Genomic DNA, 17,152 nt, shown 5'->3' on the forward strand with positions numbered 1-17,152 from the left:
TAGGCAACAGGTTGAATATAAAGAGCATGTGTGTTCGTTAGTACATAAATTGGAGACAAATCTTGGTATAACAAAACAAGGAATTCTAGAACAAAGCAATTATCAATTATCAGCTTCTTGCGGTTGAATCATTTATTGGGTATATCAGTGGTTGCAAATAGAAGTATATTTATTGTGTATTCATTATTATTCATAGGGTACCAATTTTCGCAGATATGGTGGGTTTATAGGTAAACCATAAATTTTAATGTTCTACTAAATTGTAAATGTTCTATAAACTTGCATGCAGGCTATGGCACGAATCTAATATACAATGTTTCCTCAATTCATGAATATTGGTAATGGTAAAGCATTAATGAATCCACAGTACATGCCTCCAGGACAGCAGTAAATTAACAAAGTTTCACCTATTAAACTATACTATAGATCCGTGTCCTGATTATATACAAATATGTCAGGGTCCTTTGATACTATAGATCCTTTTCCTGATTATATACAAATATGTCAGGGTCCTTTGATACTATAGATCCTTGTCCTGATTATATACAAATATGTCATGGTGCTTTGATACTATAGATCCTTGTCCTGATTATATACAAATATGTCAGGGTCCTTTGATACTATAGATCCTTGTCCTGATTATATACAAATATGTCAGGGTCCTTTGATACTATAGATCCTTGTCCTGATTATATACAAATATGTCATGGTGCTTTGATACTATAGATCCTTGTCCTGATTATATACAAATATGTCATGGTGCTTTGATACTATAGATCCTTGTCCTGATTATATACAAATATGTCATGGTGCTTTGATACTATAGATCCTTGTCCTGATTATATACAAATATGTCATGGTCCTTTGATGCTATAGATCCTTGTCCTGATTATATACAAATATGTCAGGGTGCTTTGATACTATAGATCCTTGTCCTGATTATATACAAATATGTCAGGGTGCTTTGATACTATAGATCCTTGTCCTGATTATATACAAATATGTCATGGTGCTTTGATTCTTCCTGAATATTAGAATATATATCAAGTTTGAATTTGTCATTTTCATGGTGGACTCCTGTTCATTCATACATGAAATAGACTGCCATTTCAAGTCCTCTTCAAACTAATTACCTCAACTGTTTAAGTAAATCAATGTCATAGCTCCTGACAAAATTTGATTTATTGTTAGTGTCCATCTTTATTTTAGCTCACCTGGTCCAACGAGCCAGTGTATCTTCATTTTGAGGTCTTGATCATCTTTTGTTAATTTTTGTATTGCCTAAACCTTTCAATAGCAGCGGTGGCCTAGTCAACCATTTGTTAAAGTTTGTGATTAGATCAGTTGTGAGGTATCGTCACTAATTGTAATTCACTGATATTTGGTAGGCAGTTATATTAGCATAAGCACATCTTATTCCCTTGGAGATTATTTGGTGTCGCACCCCACCTTGGGTCATTTTCCTGTAATTTTCAGACTTTGCATAGTTTAAGTGGTGCCATTTTATTTTAAAATTTTCATTTTACTATCAACATCACATTCAGGCAAGACATATCTCTTTGTCAAGAGCTTATTTCATCTTTCTGTACATCTTTTTCCATGGAACAAAACTTCGCCTGAATCAGCCTAAGAGAGTCTACTTCCCTTCGACTAAGAGGTAGTTCCTTCCAAAGATGCCACAACTAAAAAGAAGGACATGATGTAACACAGAACTCTATGGGAAAATATAGAGATAAATTATTTAAAATAATTTTACTGAATAGATTAACAATAGTGCTCACACTGAAATGTCTCACCTGCTTTACTGGCCATGATTGATTTTATGTTAAAAGATAAAGGTTCACTACAAGTATCACAATGCTTTTACTACAAGTGTCACATATACTTAATTATTGTAAAGATCCATGACAATGAGACCAAGGTCAGATACATCCTGTCCGACAGACATGCCACACCTTACAATTTTTACATGCAATAAATATAGTTGACCTATCGCTTATAATATATAATAAAAACAAGAAGTAACCTTGAAAAATAAACATTGACAAATGAAAATAAAGCCAAGGTCAGATGAAACCTACCAGACAGACATGTACACTTTACGATCATTCCATACACTAAATATTGCTGACCTATTACTTATAGTATATGAGAAAGAGTATCAACTCACAAAAACTTGAGATTGATCAATGATTCATGAAAATAAGGTCAAGGTCAGATGATACCTCCCAGATAGACATGTACAACTTACTGTCTTTCAATACATCAAACATAAGTTGACCTATTTAGGCTATTACTTGTATAGTATACGAGAAGAGTACCAAAACACAAAAACTTAACATTAACCAATGAATCATAACGAGGTAACTGTCAAATGATACCTGCCAAACAGACATGTACACCTTACAATCATTCCATACACCAAATAAATAGCATTTGAAAAAAAGACCAAACCACAAAAACTTAACATTGACCAATGAACCACGAAAGTGAGGTCAAGGTCAGATGAAACCTGCCAGTCAGATATGTACACCTTACAATTATACCATACACCAAATATAGTTGACCTACTGCTTATAGTATTTAAGAAACTGACCTACTCACGTAACTTTAACATTGATCCATGAAATGAGGTCAAGGTAAGGCGAACCTTGTCCCTGAACATGTAGACCTTGCAAGGAACACATATATTAAATATAGTTATCATATTGATTAATTAATAAGTCAGAAATTCAAATGACAAAAAAACAGGTAAATGAGGTCAAGTGCAATGGACATATGACAAAAGGAAACTTCGTAATATAAGGCATTCATTATCATAGTGGAAGGTATTTTCGATCATCATGCTAGCTGCAACACCATGGAAACATTTCTATAAACTTGCTGTTATGTATATATATAACCGAAAAAAAAGTAAAATAAAAAAATACCGAACTCCAAGGAAAATTCATAACAGAAAGTCCCTTATCAAATGGCAAAATCAAAAGCTCAAACACATCAAACGAATGGAAAACGACTGTCATATTCCTGACTTGGTACAGGCATTTCCTTATGTAGAAAATGGTGGATTAAACCTGGTTTTATAGCTAGCTAAACCTCTCAGTTGTATGACAGTCGCATAAAATTCCATTATATTGACAACAGATCAATAAGGCAATGTCGTTGTTATTGCACAAATAAAAATAGCAAGCTCCTATTATTCTAAATATGAAAATTATAGCAATCTAATCCAAATGTTTGATCCTGGCTTCATTTTTATGCCCCCGCCGTAGCGTTTTACTCTTGTCCATCTGTACGCCCGTCCGTACGTCCCGAAATTGGTTCCGTTCTCTAACTTTAGTTTGCCTCAACCAAATGTTATGAAACTTATACACAATGCTTATGACCACAAAACACAGATCAAGTTTGAATTTGGCATCACTTTTACCTTTTCTAGAGTTATGCCCCTTTACAAATGGAAAAAATGCTGAATTTTTCGTTTCCATTCTCTAACTTCAAGTTTGCCTCAAACAACTGTTATGAATCTTATACACAATGCTTATTACCACAAAACGCAAATCAAGTTTGAATTTTGGTGGCACCACTTTTGCCGTTCTTGAGTTATGCCCCTTTACAAATGGAAACATTGCTGAATTTTTCGTTTCTGTTCTCTACCTTAAGTTTGTCTCAACCAAATGTTATGAAACTTATTCACGACGCTTTTTACCACAACACTTAGATCAAGTACGAATTTGTGTAGCGTTACTTTTACCGTTCTTGAGTTATATCCCTTTATAATGTTATATACAAGCGTGGACATCATCTGTGTCCCATGGACACATTCCCCATTTATTTTACCAAGTTTACCAAGATAATAAACTCCAGCTTGATTTGGCAGTTTTTATATACACCAGTATATCAATTTTCGAAATTGTACGGTAAAAACTATGTTGAACACACTGTACCTGCTACTAGTATTTGTATTTGGTATAACTTGAAGGTCATTATCACACAATGAATTGGCTAAATTTTTTCAGCAAATGATCAGTTTCAAGAAATGAATTCAAATGGAAAATTGGAAGTGTTTGGCCCACTCTTCTTCTGAAATTAGTGCAAAGTACAATGATATAGAAGTAATCCTAACATTGGATAATGAGTCCAAACTGTAGAAAAAAGTTTCAAAAAAAAAATTTTGTTCTGTCCAAAAGTAAGAGGATTGACTGCCTGTAAGTCAGATTAGAATAGTTTCCTGGGTTTTACATTTTCAGTAGCGTAGGGAAAGTTGATGTTGAGGTGACAAGTATGCAATACAAATCACTTACAATATAGAGGTTACAAAAGAATGATAGATTCACAGTAATTAACCCAGAGGAACCCATCCTGTTATTCATAATTTTTCAAAATTTACAAAATTTTCTCAGTTTTTTACTTGTTTGATGACATCATAAGCTCCCTTTATATTACAGCATAACAGTTATTGATATATTCTTTGTCAATACAAGCTCTGTCTGAGAGCAGTGAAGAATTTTGCATCCAAGATTGAAATAATATTTATTCCTGGTGCTTTTAGTATTTCACAATTTACTAGTTAATATGAAGGAAGCAAAACACTTTTGCAGTGCTTAGCCTTGAAATCTATGATCTATGTTTTCAATTGATTTTTAACTTGTTCCAGTTTTGTGCTGTGACACCACTTGTCCCAAGCTAGGGGATGGATCAGCGGCATGTTTAACCCTGCCGCATTCTGTATGTGCCTGTCTCAAGTCGGGAGCCTGTAATTCATTCTATTAGTTTTCTCTAATGAATTGTTTTACATTTGTCATGTCAGGGCCTTTTATGATATGGGTTTTGCTCACTGTTGAAGACCTGTAGATGCTAACTTGTAGAAAGTTGTCTCATTGTCAATCATACCACATCTTCTTATTTTGATATACAGTATTGACAACATAAAATCATCTTAACCTGTAAAATTACAAATTGCAGATGGCAATAAGACTATTTATGCAAGCCACATAAATAAACGTCTTACCTGAATTTCTACAAAGAAAATGTAAAAAAATTGTTCATTGAATTTATACATATTGGGTTACATCAGTCGTGAACTATAGGGTGTTTAACTGTGGGAACTGGCTTGGTGAATTGTGAGCTACAAGTATTCTCGATTTGTCACGTAAACTTTGGACAATTAATGCAAGCTGACTAAAACATTTAAATATACTACATCTTTGATAATAAGCAGTGTTTGATACTTTTATATAAGCTTAATGACTCAAGCTATTATAAATTCCTAAGCTCTCAGAACATAAAATGTTTATTCTATTCAAGATGACAACATTGTAATCAATAAAACATTATTATGGAAAATTTAGAAAAAATATGAAAATAAAGTAAAATTAAAATTTACATCACTGTGCTAGATTATATCGACTTTTAAAATCTTGGGAAACTATTTCAAAAAAAATTATTGTAAAAAAAATATGTTTTGTTAATATTTTACAATAAATCTTTGAAAAATACCCCTTTTAACAGTTATCTTAGTTAACTGGTTTAGAACTGAAACGGGTGAATTACATGTAAATATCAAGATGCCAGTCCTTAAGAGGACCCCCTAATCCTTAATGTTGTTTTAGTCTAATTATCAAATGTTCGACAAACGTGAACACACCAAATGAATGGACCATCTAGATATTTGATTAACTTGGGAAGGAAGCATCTTGTTCAACAATTTGGTCATGTGAAGGATAGGTTGGTTTGAATATTTTTTATTGTGTTTTTAATTGTTTAAATAGTTGGATTTCATTATGACAAAATAGTCATAACATTAATTATAGATTAGATAAATGTTCATAAAATATGACCAAGTATTGTCTGACCAATTTAGAACATATTCACAGTCGAGAGAAATAACAAAATAAGCCTCTCATTGTAATGATCAAACTTTGATATTTACTTTAGCTCAGGTGCTTTGCTTTTGCGCCAATTGGCATTTCATTTGCGCCAAATAATCTTTCATTTGCGCCACAAACCATATTTTATTTGCGCCAAAATGAAACATTTCATTTGTGCCAATAATACAGATAAATACAGGTTAATAGTATAAAAAAATAGTTTACTTCAAAAGAGACTTTTAATATTACAAGTAACTTCAAAACACAGTTTTTGATTGCATTAAAAAAACATATTCCTACAAAATTAGTCATCGTAACCACAATGAAAGTACTATACACGTTCTTAATAAGAGACTTTTCATAATTATGTTAAAACACAGTTCTGTTATAAATTAACGAGATCATTAAACCTAAAAGAAAGCACTATACACTAGAGTAATTCCAAATGTTTGCTCTGACACAAGACTTGTAAGCAACGGCTCGGATGTACTCATGTTCACTGGATAACCTATATGTGTGGTCATAAAAAAATTTCCTCTATATAAAAATAAGGAGATGTGGTATGACAACTATCCACCAAAGTTCAAATGAAGTGGATGACAGCAATTATAGGCAACCGTACGGTCTTCAACAATGAGAAAACCCATACCGTACAGTCGGCTTTAGACGACCCCGACATGAACAATATGAAACAATCAAATTCTGAGAAGACTAACGGCCTGTCTGTCTCAAAATTGACAATGTCCATCTTGACTCCTCAAACATGTGAACACTATATAATTTCAAACTTAATTGAGTGACTCTCAGTTTTATATTAAAAATGAGTATGAACTTACTTAGACTCTGAAAAACATTCTTATTCACGATGTAGCAATGAATATTCTAAACTTTTCCGTTATATGTTACCTGCAAAATGGCGCAAATGTAGTTTTTGTCGATACCTGCGACTTTTGTCGCAGAAAGCTCGACATAGGGATAGTGATCCGGCGGCGGCGGCGGCGGCGGCGGCGGCGGCGTTAACTAATTTCTTAAAAGCTTAATATTTCAGAAGGTAGAAGACCTGGATGCTTAATTCATACTTTGTATATAGATGCCTTATGATATGAAGTTTCCGTCTGTCATATGTCCGTTGTCCTTGACCTCATTTTCATGGTTCAGTGACTACTTGAAAAAAAGTTAAGATTTTTTGTAATGTTAATTTCTCTCTTATTTTGAGTAATAGGATAACTATATTTGGTATGTGCGTATCTTGCAAGGTCCTCATTCCTGTCAGACAGTTTTCACTTGACCTCGATCTCATTATATGGATCAGTGAACAAGGTTAAGTTTTCGTGGTCAAGTCCATATCTGAGATACTATAAGCAATAGGTCTACTATATTTGGTGTATGTTATGATTGTAAGGTGTACATGTCCAACTGGTAGGTGTCATCTGACCTTGACCTCATTTTCATGGTTCAGTGGTGGTCATAGTTTAGTTTTTGTGTTTTGGTCTGTTTTTCTAATACTGTATGCAATAGGTCAACTGTATTTGGTGTATGGAAATATTTTACGATGTTCATGTCAGTCTGGCAGGTTTCATTTGACCTTGACCTCATTTTCACGGTCCATTGCTCAATGCTAAGTTTTTGTGTTTTGGTCTGTTTTTCTAATGCTGTATGCAGTAGGTCAACTATATTTGGTGTATGGAAATATTTTACGATGTTCATGTCAGTCTGGCAGGTGTCATCTGACCTTGACCTCATTTTCATGGTTCAGTGGTCATAGTTTAGTTTTTGTGTTTTGGTCTGTTTATTTAATACTGGATGCAATAGGTCAACTGTATTTGGTGTATGGAAATATTTTACGATGATCATGTCAGTCTGGCAGGTTTTATTTGACCTTGACCTCATTTTCATGGTCCATTGCTCAATGTTAAGTTTTTGTGTTTTGGTCTGTTTTTCTAATGCTGTATGCAGTAGGTCAACTATATTTGGTGTATTGAAATATTTTACGATGTTCATGTCAGTCTGGCAGGTTTTATTAGACCTTGACCTCATTTTCATGGTTCATTGCTCATGTTAAGTTTTTGTGTTTTGGTCTGTTTTTCTTAAACTTTAAGCAATAGGTCAACTATATTTGGTGTATGGAATGATTGTAAGGTGTATATGTCTGTCTGGCAGGTATCATCTGACCTTCACCTCATTTTCATGGTTGATTGGTCAATGTTCAGTTTTCCTGGTTAACTTTTTTTCTTAGATACCTTTAGCAATAGGTCAATTATATTTGATGCATGGAATGATTTTAAGGTGTACATGTCTGTCTGACAGGGTTCAAATGACCTTGACTTCATTTTCATGGTTCATTGGTCAGTATAGAATTTCCATGGTTTGGTCTGTTTCTTTTATACTATAAGCAATAGGTCATCTATATTCTGTGTATGAAGGGATTGTATTAAAGGTGTACATGTATTTCCGGCTTGGCTTATCTGACCTTGACCTCATTTTCTTGGATCATAAATGTTAATGTGATACTTGTAGTAAAACTTTATATGTAAGACTATCAACATAAAATCAATGGTCAGTATAGTAGGCGAGACATTTCAGCGTGTGCACACTTGCTATCTTTTGGCGCAAATGAAATATAACCGTGTGGCGCAAATGAAAAATTGGCACAAATGCAATGCGCCCTATTATCTCACTTTAAGTGTTAACATGTTTAGTAAAAGGGATGTAAATTATTTAATGGTCATTTCAACAGATGGAATGAAAGAGCAATGAGATAGTTTTGTGATAACAAAAAAGGATAAATTATTCAAAAACTCGTCAGGGTTCCGCGGAACCCAGTGTCTCGCCTACTTTTGGTGTTAATCACAGGCTCAACTAAAATGAGGAAAAAAATTAATAAAAATATTCCTCATATACTATCTTTTGATTGTAAGTAGCTTCTGTCCAAGTTTGGTAAAAATCCAGGATAGTTTATGAATCTAATAAATGTTTTAAAAACTTAAACTGCAGACTGTATGTAATGTTAACTGGAAGAAAAACTAAGTCCATTTATAAGTAAAACACGGATAAATGGAACAAAATTTTAACAAAATTTCCTTCTAGATACTAGCTTTTATCATTAACAAGCTTCTGTCCAAGTTTGGTACAAATCCAGGATAGTTTAAGAAAGTTGTTAAAATTTTAAAAACTTTAACCACAGAGTGAATGTAATGTTAACTGGCAGAAAACTAAGTCCATTTATAAGTAAAATACGGAAAAAATGGATTTTTTTTTACAAAATTTACTTCTGGATACTATCTAATGATCATAAACAAGCTTCTTTCCAAGTTTGTTAAAAATCCAGGATAGTTTAAGAAAGTTATTAAAATTTCAAAAACTTTAACCACAGAGTGAATGTAATGTTTCCTGGCAGAAAAACTAAGTCCATTTATAAGTAAAATACAGAAAAAATGGATTTTTTTTTACAAAATTTACTTCTGGATACTATCTAATGATCATAAACAAGCTTCTTTCCAAGTTTGTTAAAAATCCAGGATAGTTTAAGAAAGTTATTAAAATTTCAAAAACTTTAACCACAGAGTGAATGTAATGTTTCCTGGCAGAAAAACTAAGTCCATTTATAAGTAAAATACAGAAAAAATGGATTTTTTTTTTTACAAAATTTTACTTTTGAATATTATCTTATGATCATAAACAAGCTTCTGTCCAAGTTTGGTAGACATCCAGGATAGTTTAAGAAAGTTATTAAAATTTCAAAAACCCTAACCACAGAGTGAATATTTGTGGACGCCGCCGCCGACGACGACGACGACGCCGACGGAATGTAGGATCGCTATGTCTCGCTTTTTCGACAAAAGTCGAAGGCTCGACAAAAATGGAGATTTCCTCTGCTTCAGGTACAATTTACTCTTACATATATAAAATTCCTTCATTTTAAAAAAAGCACAAAATGTTATATAAATCAGCTTTTCTAAATTTTTAGTAAGGACAAAACTTCATAAATAAATTTTAATTTACACTCGTTTCAACATCACATGCTGGTTTTTTATTGATGAATGTATTGTTTTTTTCAAAAACTTTCTTTATTTTTTTTTTATCAACAGTCATTGTTTCTTAAAACATTGAGTTTGAGGTTTGGTATAAAAATTTAATTAAATATTACATGTATTTTACCAACACCTTTGTCCTTTTTTCAATTTTTTTCGGGAGGGGGGGGGTCTAAATATATACCATTAAATAACATTTGCAATGTTGAAATCTCAACTTGAAATACCTTTTTAGTTCTATGCTCCTGATTTAATTTATAATACCGGGTAATTAAACAAACAATAGTACTCATGTTTTTTTTCTTTTTCTCTTATCCCTTGGACATTGCCTTGGGGGGTTGTACACTTCGAATTTTTAAGAGTTCTCTTTCATAATTAATCTACAATGAAAAGTCATCCATGTGTAGCATTTTATAGTGCATGGAAAGCCATGTACTATGAAAAATAGAAGGGGAAATACTGATTTTCCATTGGACGAGAATGGGTGAGTATATGTTCTAACAAGAATTGAAAATAAATTCGGCTTTAGACCCTGGTGGTAAGTAGCTTTTAAGTAAATTTCATAAGGCTTTGCTATTCAAGATTTGTGTTTTATCTGCATTAATATTATTTTAGTGGTTTTTATGTGTTTTACTTGTTTTTATTGTCAAATCTTGTTATACCAAACCTTTTACCAAGGTTTTGGTGAAAATTAATTGATTTTGTTTACAATACATAATGAGATCGAACATGTTTTATGCTTTTAACTCTACATGTATTTCTTTAAGGTTAAAAAAAAATGCATTTTACTATTGCCGAACCCTTGAAGATTGACAAAATTTCAAGATTCAGGGATGAATTAAAGTTCAGCTACAATTGAATCTATGTTAATACCAAAAACTATCCTATCCTTCTATATGAGTTATAACATGTAAGAAATGGAAAAATCCATTCATCAATTGGAGAACCTTTAGCAATGGAAAAAAATGGTACACAACAGTCCATTTAATCCTTTACTTTGGGTTAAATTTGTAGATGGACGAGCAAACAGATAAAACACTTGCTCACTATTGCACATTTCATAATGGATAAATCAGACTGGAATAGTGACTGGTACTAGTTATCTCCCTTCATGGGAAAAAAGTACTGGTTCCCTAAAATGAAAACTACATATATATACTACTTCAATATAAAAATTAAGTTCGGTTAGAAAAGAAACTTTATATAATAAAACAGAATGGGGTTAAAAAGAGGAATTAAATGCAGTTAACTATTCCCTTGGTGATCTAATAATTTTTGCACAGATCAAGATATTTAGTTTATTTTAATTACTCAAAGTTGAGTACACCGCAAAAATGAATTTGAGTCATGTATTTTTAAACACACTTTTTTAACATAATTTTCCTTTGTATAAGAATTGTTATATTTTAAATAGCCTTTTTAAAAAGTATGAGACAAACTGAGGATTCATATAATTTATGGAATTCTATAATTTTTTAAGGATTTTTATAAGTTTAGTAATAAGTAATTGAAAGCCTCAAGTGTATGTATTAAGCTAAAAAATAGTCACATTAAAAACCAATGATAAAAAATTCAAAACATGCATCTCAAAACAGACATGATTTTCTATAACAACCAGTCTAAAAACTGGTATCCAGGAAAGTGTAAAGAATCCACAGTACTCCCTGTTATTTTGAATAATTGTGATATTTTCCAAATGATATCTTCCCCATGATGCAGATCCTTTTCCTCCTTTTACCTGCAAAGGCGGATCCAGCCCCCCCCCCCCTTTTTTTTGTGGGATTATAAAGTTCTGGATCCGCCACTGACCTGTATAGGTGTTCAAAAGAATATTACTATTTATGAGTTCTTTAATATTTATACACACCTGATGAAGCAGCTTGTGTTTGGTTTCATTTGGACATTTCGTATCATGATGCATGATAATAATATTTAAATACAATTGGTAAATAAAATTTAGTTGAACCCTAACGGGAGGGATTGTACTTGAATTTCATATGATGAAGACATAATCTTCCAATCAGTTTAATTGAGGTCTGGAGCTGGCATGTCAGTAACTGCTAGTAGTCCTTTGTTCATTTATGTATTATTGTCATTTTGTTTATTTTCTTTTGTTTCCTATTCTGACATCGGACTCGGACTTCTCTTAAACTGAGTTTTACTGTACGTACTGTTGTACGTTTGTTTTTCTACATTGGCTAGAGGTATAGGGGGAGGGTTGAGATCTCAAAAAAAATGTTTAACCCCGCCGCATTTTTGCGCCTGTCCCAAGTCAGGAGCCTCTGGCTTTTGTTAGTCTTGTATCATTTTTAATTTTAGTTTCTTGTGTATAATTTGGAGTTTAGTATGACGTCCATTATCACTGAACTAGTATACATATTTGTTTAGGGGCCAGCTGTAGGACGCCTTCGGGTGCGGGAGTTTCTCGCTGCATTGAAGACCCATTGGTGGCCTTCGGCTGTTGTCTGCTCTATGGTCGTGTTTTTGTCTCTTTGACACATTCCCCATTTCCATTCTCAATTTTATTATATTTAATTTGTGTCTGGATGACGAATGAAGGGGGGGAGACTGGTTTCTGTTGTTGAGAGTATGACGCAGATGTTTTATATTTCCATCACCTGGTGTCTTATCATCATCATTTTTTTTTAATTTTTAGAAATTTTCATGAAAATTCTTTGCTCGTATGAACAAGACCGTGGGACAATTACCTTACAGATTGTTCATTGGAGTTGTTGATTACCAGCTTAGCAGCAATTGCTTTAAAAAGATCAAGAATGCTAAAATGGTCAAATGTGTTGTCTATCCTGTCACATGCAAAACATAGGGCTCCAGACGGTAGAATAGAGCTGGATGATCAATATCTGGTATGCAGATGATTTATTGTCTGAGTTATCATCTGGCATATGACTATTGTCTTGACCCCATTTTCAAGGTTCAATAAACACTTAAAAGTGTATAATTTGTTTACATGACAACTATATTTGATTTATAGATTCATTTCAAGATATATATGTCCTTCAAACAAGGATCACATGACTAGTGTCGTCATGTCGTCATGTCCATTTCAAGTGTGTCTTTCTGTGTTGTGATGTTACACTATTGTTTCAGGTAGGGTGAAGGTTGGCGCCTATTAAAACGTTTAAACCCGCTGCATTTGTTTGCACCTGTCCTAAGTCAGGCACCTGATGTTCAGTGGTTGTCGTTTGTTGATGGGGTTCATAAGCGTTTCTCGTTTCTCGTTTTTTATATAGATTAGACCGTTGGTTTTCCTGTTTGAATGGTTTTACACTAGTCATTTTTGGGGCCCTTTATAGCTTGCTGTTGTTCGATGTGAGCCAAGGCTCTGTGTTAAAGGCCGTACTTTGACCTATAATGGTTAACTTTTACAAATTGTGACTTGGATGGAGAGTTGTCTCATTGGCACTCATACCACATCTTCTTATATCTATGTCATTAGTCTGTGATAAATGTTCAGTTTGAATTAGGTATTAGTTTCTCCAAAACTTTAAGTAATTCATCAACTATATTAAATTAATGGATAGAATGTTTGTATGGTGTACATGTCTGCCTAACAGGGGTCATCTGACATTTACCTAATTTAAATGGATTTTTGGTCTACATTTAGTTTTCGTGATTAGACATACCTGTCAACAGACACGGATTTTGCGGGTCAACCCGGGAATTTAAGAGCTCACCCGAGATTTTTCTACAGTTGCCCGGGTCACCAAATAAGGAAATATTATGACAGTTGTTGTTCCCTTCGTTTTATGTTTGAGCTTTTGATTTTTCCATATGATAAGAGACTTTCCGATTTGAACTTTGCTTGAAGTTTGGTATTTTTGTTATTTTACTTTTTGATATTTTTTGTACAGGTAGATAAGATCTTGTTGGAGAAACGTGATTTTTTGGCAATAGGGATTAATCAAATTTACCAGTAAATCGAGTTACAATGAATCCAGAGAGGTCAAATTAACTTTTGAATGATCTGACGGATTAATAGTAGAAAAAAGTCAAAATTGGGAAAATTATATTTATTTCATCAACAAACACTAATTTACATAACAGTGATTAACAAAAATATTTTACAATCTTATTAAAGGGCGGAATGGGTAGCTGTATGGAAGTCAATAAAGAATGTTTGTGGTGCTAGTTGGAGTTGATGTTGTTGGCAAGCAGTGTTCAGCAAGGGTCCCGCTAGTATATTTGTGTGAGGCACAGAAACAGATAATTTATACAGATGCAAACAAAGCAATGCATATTTGTGTGTTATCGATGTATATTATATATAAAAGTGAGAAATAATAAATGAAATGATTGCCAATGTGACAAGTCTATGATATTATTTTTTATATTTTCAAACGAAAACTAAGTTTTTTTTCCAAAATTTGTGATCTGAATTTCACCTTGTCCTATCTACAAGAATGGATGGTAAGCAAGATTGGCATAGCCAAGTTACAGTGAATAGTAAAAAAAATGATAAAAAAAAATAATCATCTTGCAATATCAAAATCCAAATCAACGGTTAAAACTTGTGATTCTTAAATTAAAACTACGTTTTTTACTGAAATTAATGAATTGAATTTCATCAAAATGTAATATGTACAACAACTGTGCACAATTTCATGTGTTTCCTACTTATACTTTTGAAGTTTTTGCGTTTACAAAAATTGTTGACGGACAGACGGACAAAGGTGACAAATATCGGGCATCCTCGATGCGGGGCCCTAAAATTTCTTTCTGTGCTTGGATTCTGTTATATAATAGGACCGACTAAAGATGAGGTTAACGATACTGTTATTTTTCATTATAACTCAAAAAGTTGTGAAACAATAGAAAATGAAAGGATATGGAGTAAATGTACATGGGACAAAATCGCACACAATACATAGAAAACATAGAAAATTATCAATCAACAGGGCTTTTAGTTGCTTTCTTAAAAAAAAGAAAAGAAAAGCAATACGTGAACCTAAGACCGCTGACTGGTCACCAAAAGATTGTTGCTGAATTTTTGTTTGCTTTTGAATTGAGATAATTGACTGTGAATAGAAGAAGATAATGATGAAGTTAGACTACCTTTATTAAAAATATGTAATAGTGTGTACATCCTTGCACAAGTCAGTTAAAAGCAATGTTGGGTAGGTGTAAATAGAAAAGTGTATATACAGCTACTATTTGAATAAACATTTTAAAGCTCGACTATTTCATTTATTTCTTGGGATTGTACATCATTTTTATGCCCCCGCCGTAGCGGAGGGGGCATTAAGTTTTAGCCTTGTCCGTCTGTACGTACGTCCGTCCGTACGTTCCAAAGTTGGTTTCCGTTCTCTAATTTTAGTTTGCCTCAACCAAATGTTATGAATCTTATACACAATGCTTATTACCACAAAACACAGATCAAGTTTGAATTTTGGTGGCTTCACATTAACCGTTCTAGAGTTAAGCCCCTTTACAAATGGAAAAATTGCTGAATTTTTCGTTTCTGTTCTCTAACTTTAGTTTGCCTCAACCAAATGCTATGAAACTTATACACAATGCTTATTACCACAAAATACAGATCAAGTTTGAATTTTGGTGGTGTCACTTGAACCGTTCTAGAGTTATGCCCCTTTACAAAGTGAAAAATTGCTGAATTTTTCGTTTCTGTTTTCTAACTTTAGTTTGTCTCAATCAAATGCTATGAAACTTATACACAATACTTATTACCATAAAACTCAGATCAAGTTCAAATTTGGGTAGGGTCACTTTTACCGGTCTTCACTTATGTCTGTTTATAATTTTATATGATATGCAAGCGGGGGCATCATCTGTGTCCCATGGACACATTCCACATTTATTTTATAATCCTATTGCAAATCCCAGGTTCTACAAACCGGATGTATAATGCAAATTGCACAAACCAATTGCAATATAAATTTAAGCACTCAGTTTGCTTTATTATCTGGATGCATTTATTTTATCTATCACATCTTTATATTTTGTTTCCTACATGGATGCCTTCATATTCTCAACTCGTTATTGGAGTTGTCTGTACTCATGGTAGATGTTGTACAGATAAATTTAAAGTCCATTTTCCATGTGAAGTGAAACCCTTTGGCATGCAACTTATACATGTAAGAAGGTTTCGTATATTTTTCTTGAGAGTAATACACCAGCTTCATTTGGACCTCTTATATAGAGACTTATTTTGGTCTCATAAAACATCTCAAATTTTAAGGATTTCCTGATTTTACTTAACCCGAATAATTCAGTCCCTCCCCGTAAATGATCTCTCCTACTTGCGAGTTAATGGAGTAATCGTAGATCAGCGGAATATAACGACTGAATTATTCGGGTTAGATTTTACTAAAATCAATCCAACTGATATTTTACAGGGAAACTTGGTTTTGAAGAATATCTTATTTTCAGAAGTTTTATGAATCCTCTAAAAAGAACCAATTTATATAAAAGACTTGTAGATATAAAAAAAATACCAGGATTAACATGTTGTACGTCAGACGCGAGTTAAGTCTACAAAGAATCATCAGTGACGCTCGAATAAAAATAGTTAAAAAGGCCAAATAAAGTACGAAGTTAAGTAATCTATTACTTGGGTAGAAAATCCTTGGCATTTCGAAAATGTCAAAGTTTATAAAAGGACAGTGACTCAAAAAAGAAAACAAAAGAGAAGCAGCTAGAGGTCAGAATACCGTTAGCAATGATGACCGTGCTTGAAAGTCACATTGCAAGCTCTTATTGCCGTGTCCTGAATTTAGATAAGAAAAGCGAAAATTCGCATTCGAGAGTGAAATTAATTTTTATGCATGAACGTGGTATTTTTGCGCAAGAAATAGTAAATAGAAAGCATACACACTGATACTCTGGATAAGAATACGCATTTGCGTCATCACATATATTAATCTAATAGTTGAATTCGGATGTTAAACTACCTACCTCAAGTGTTTTGACTCCGGATTCATTGACATTTTATCCGGAAGTTTTGTGAACGCAAACCGATAGTGTGCGTGTGAACAAGGTGATGTATAATGTGAATGAATCAAGACGTGTAGGATAGCTGACCAACACAATGAATACAATTTTCAAAACCGTACCATAGTACAAATATTTAGATGCTATAATGTTGAACTATAATAAAAGAAAAAAAAGAAAAAAAATAATTAACATTATGATAGTAATTAAATTTTTGTTATGATAATTGTAAAATATTAATTACGTTTTTTGTGAGATGCAAGGATTTAAAATCCTTGTGAATTGAAA

The sequence above is a fragment of the Mytilus californianus genome, unplaced genomic scaffold (assembly GCF_021869535.1).
Source record: "Mytilus californianus isolate M0D057914Y unplaced genomic scaffold, xbMytCali1.0.p SCAF_5, whole genome shotgun sequence".
NCBI lineage: Eukaryota > Metazoa > Mollusca > Bivalvia > Mytilida > Mytilidae > Mytilus > Mytilus californianus.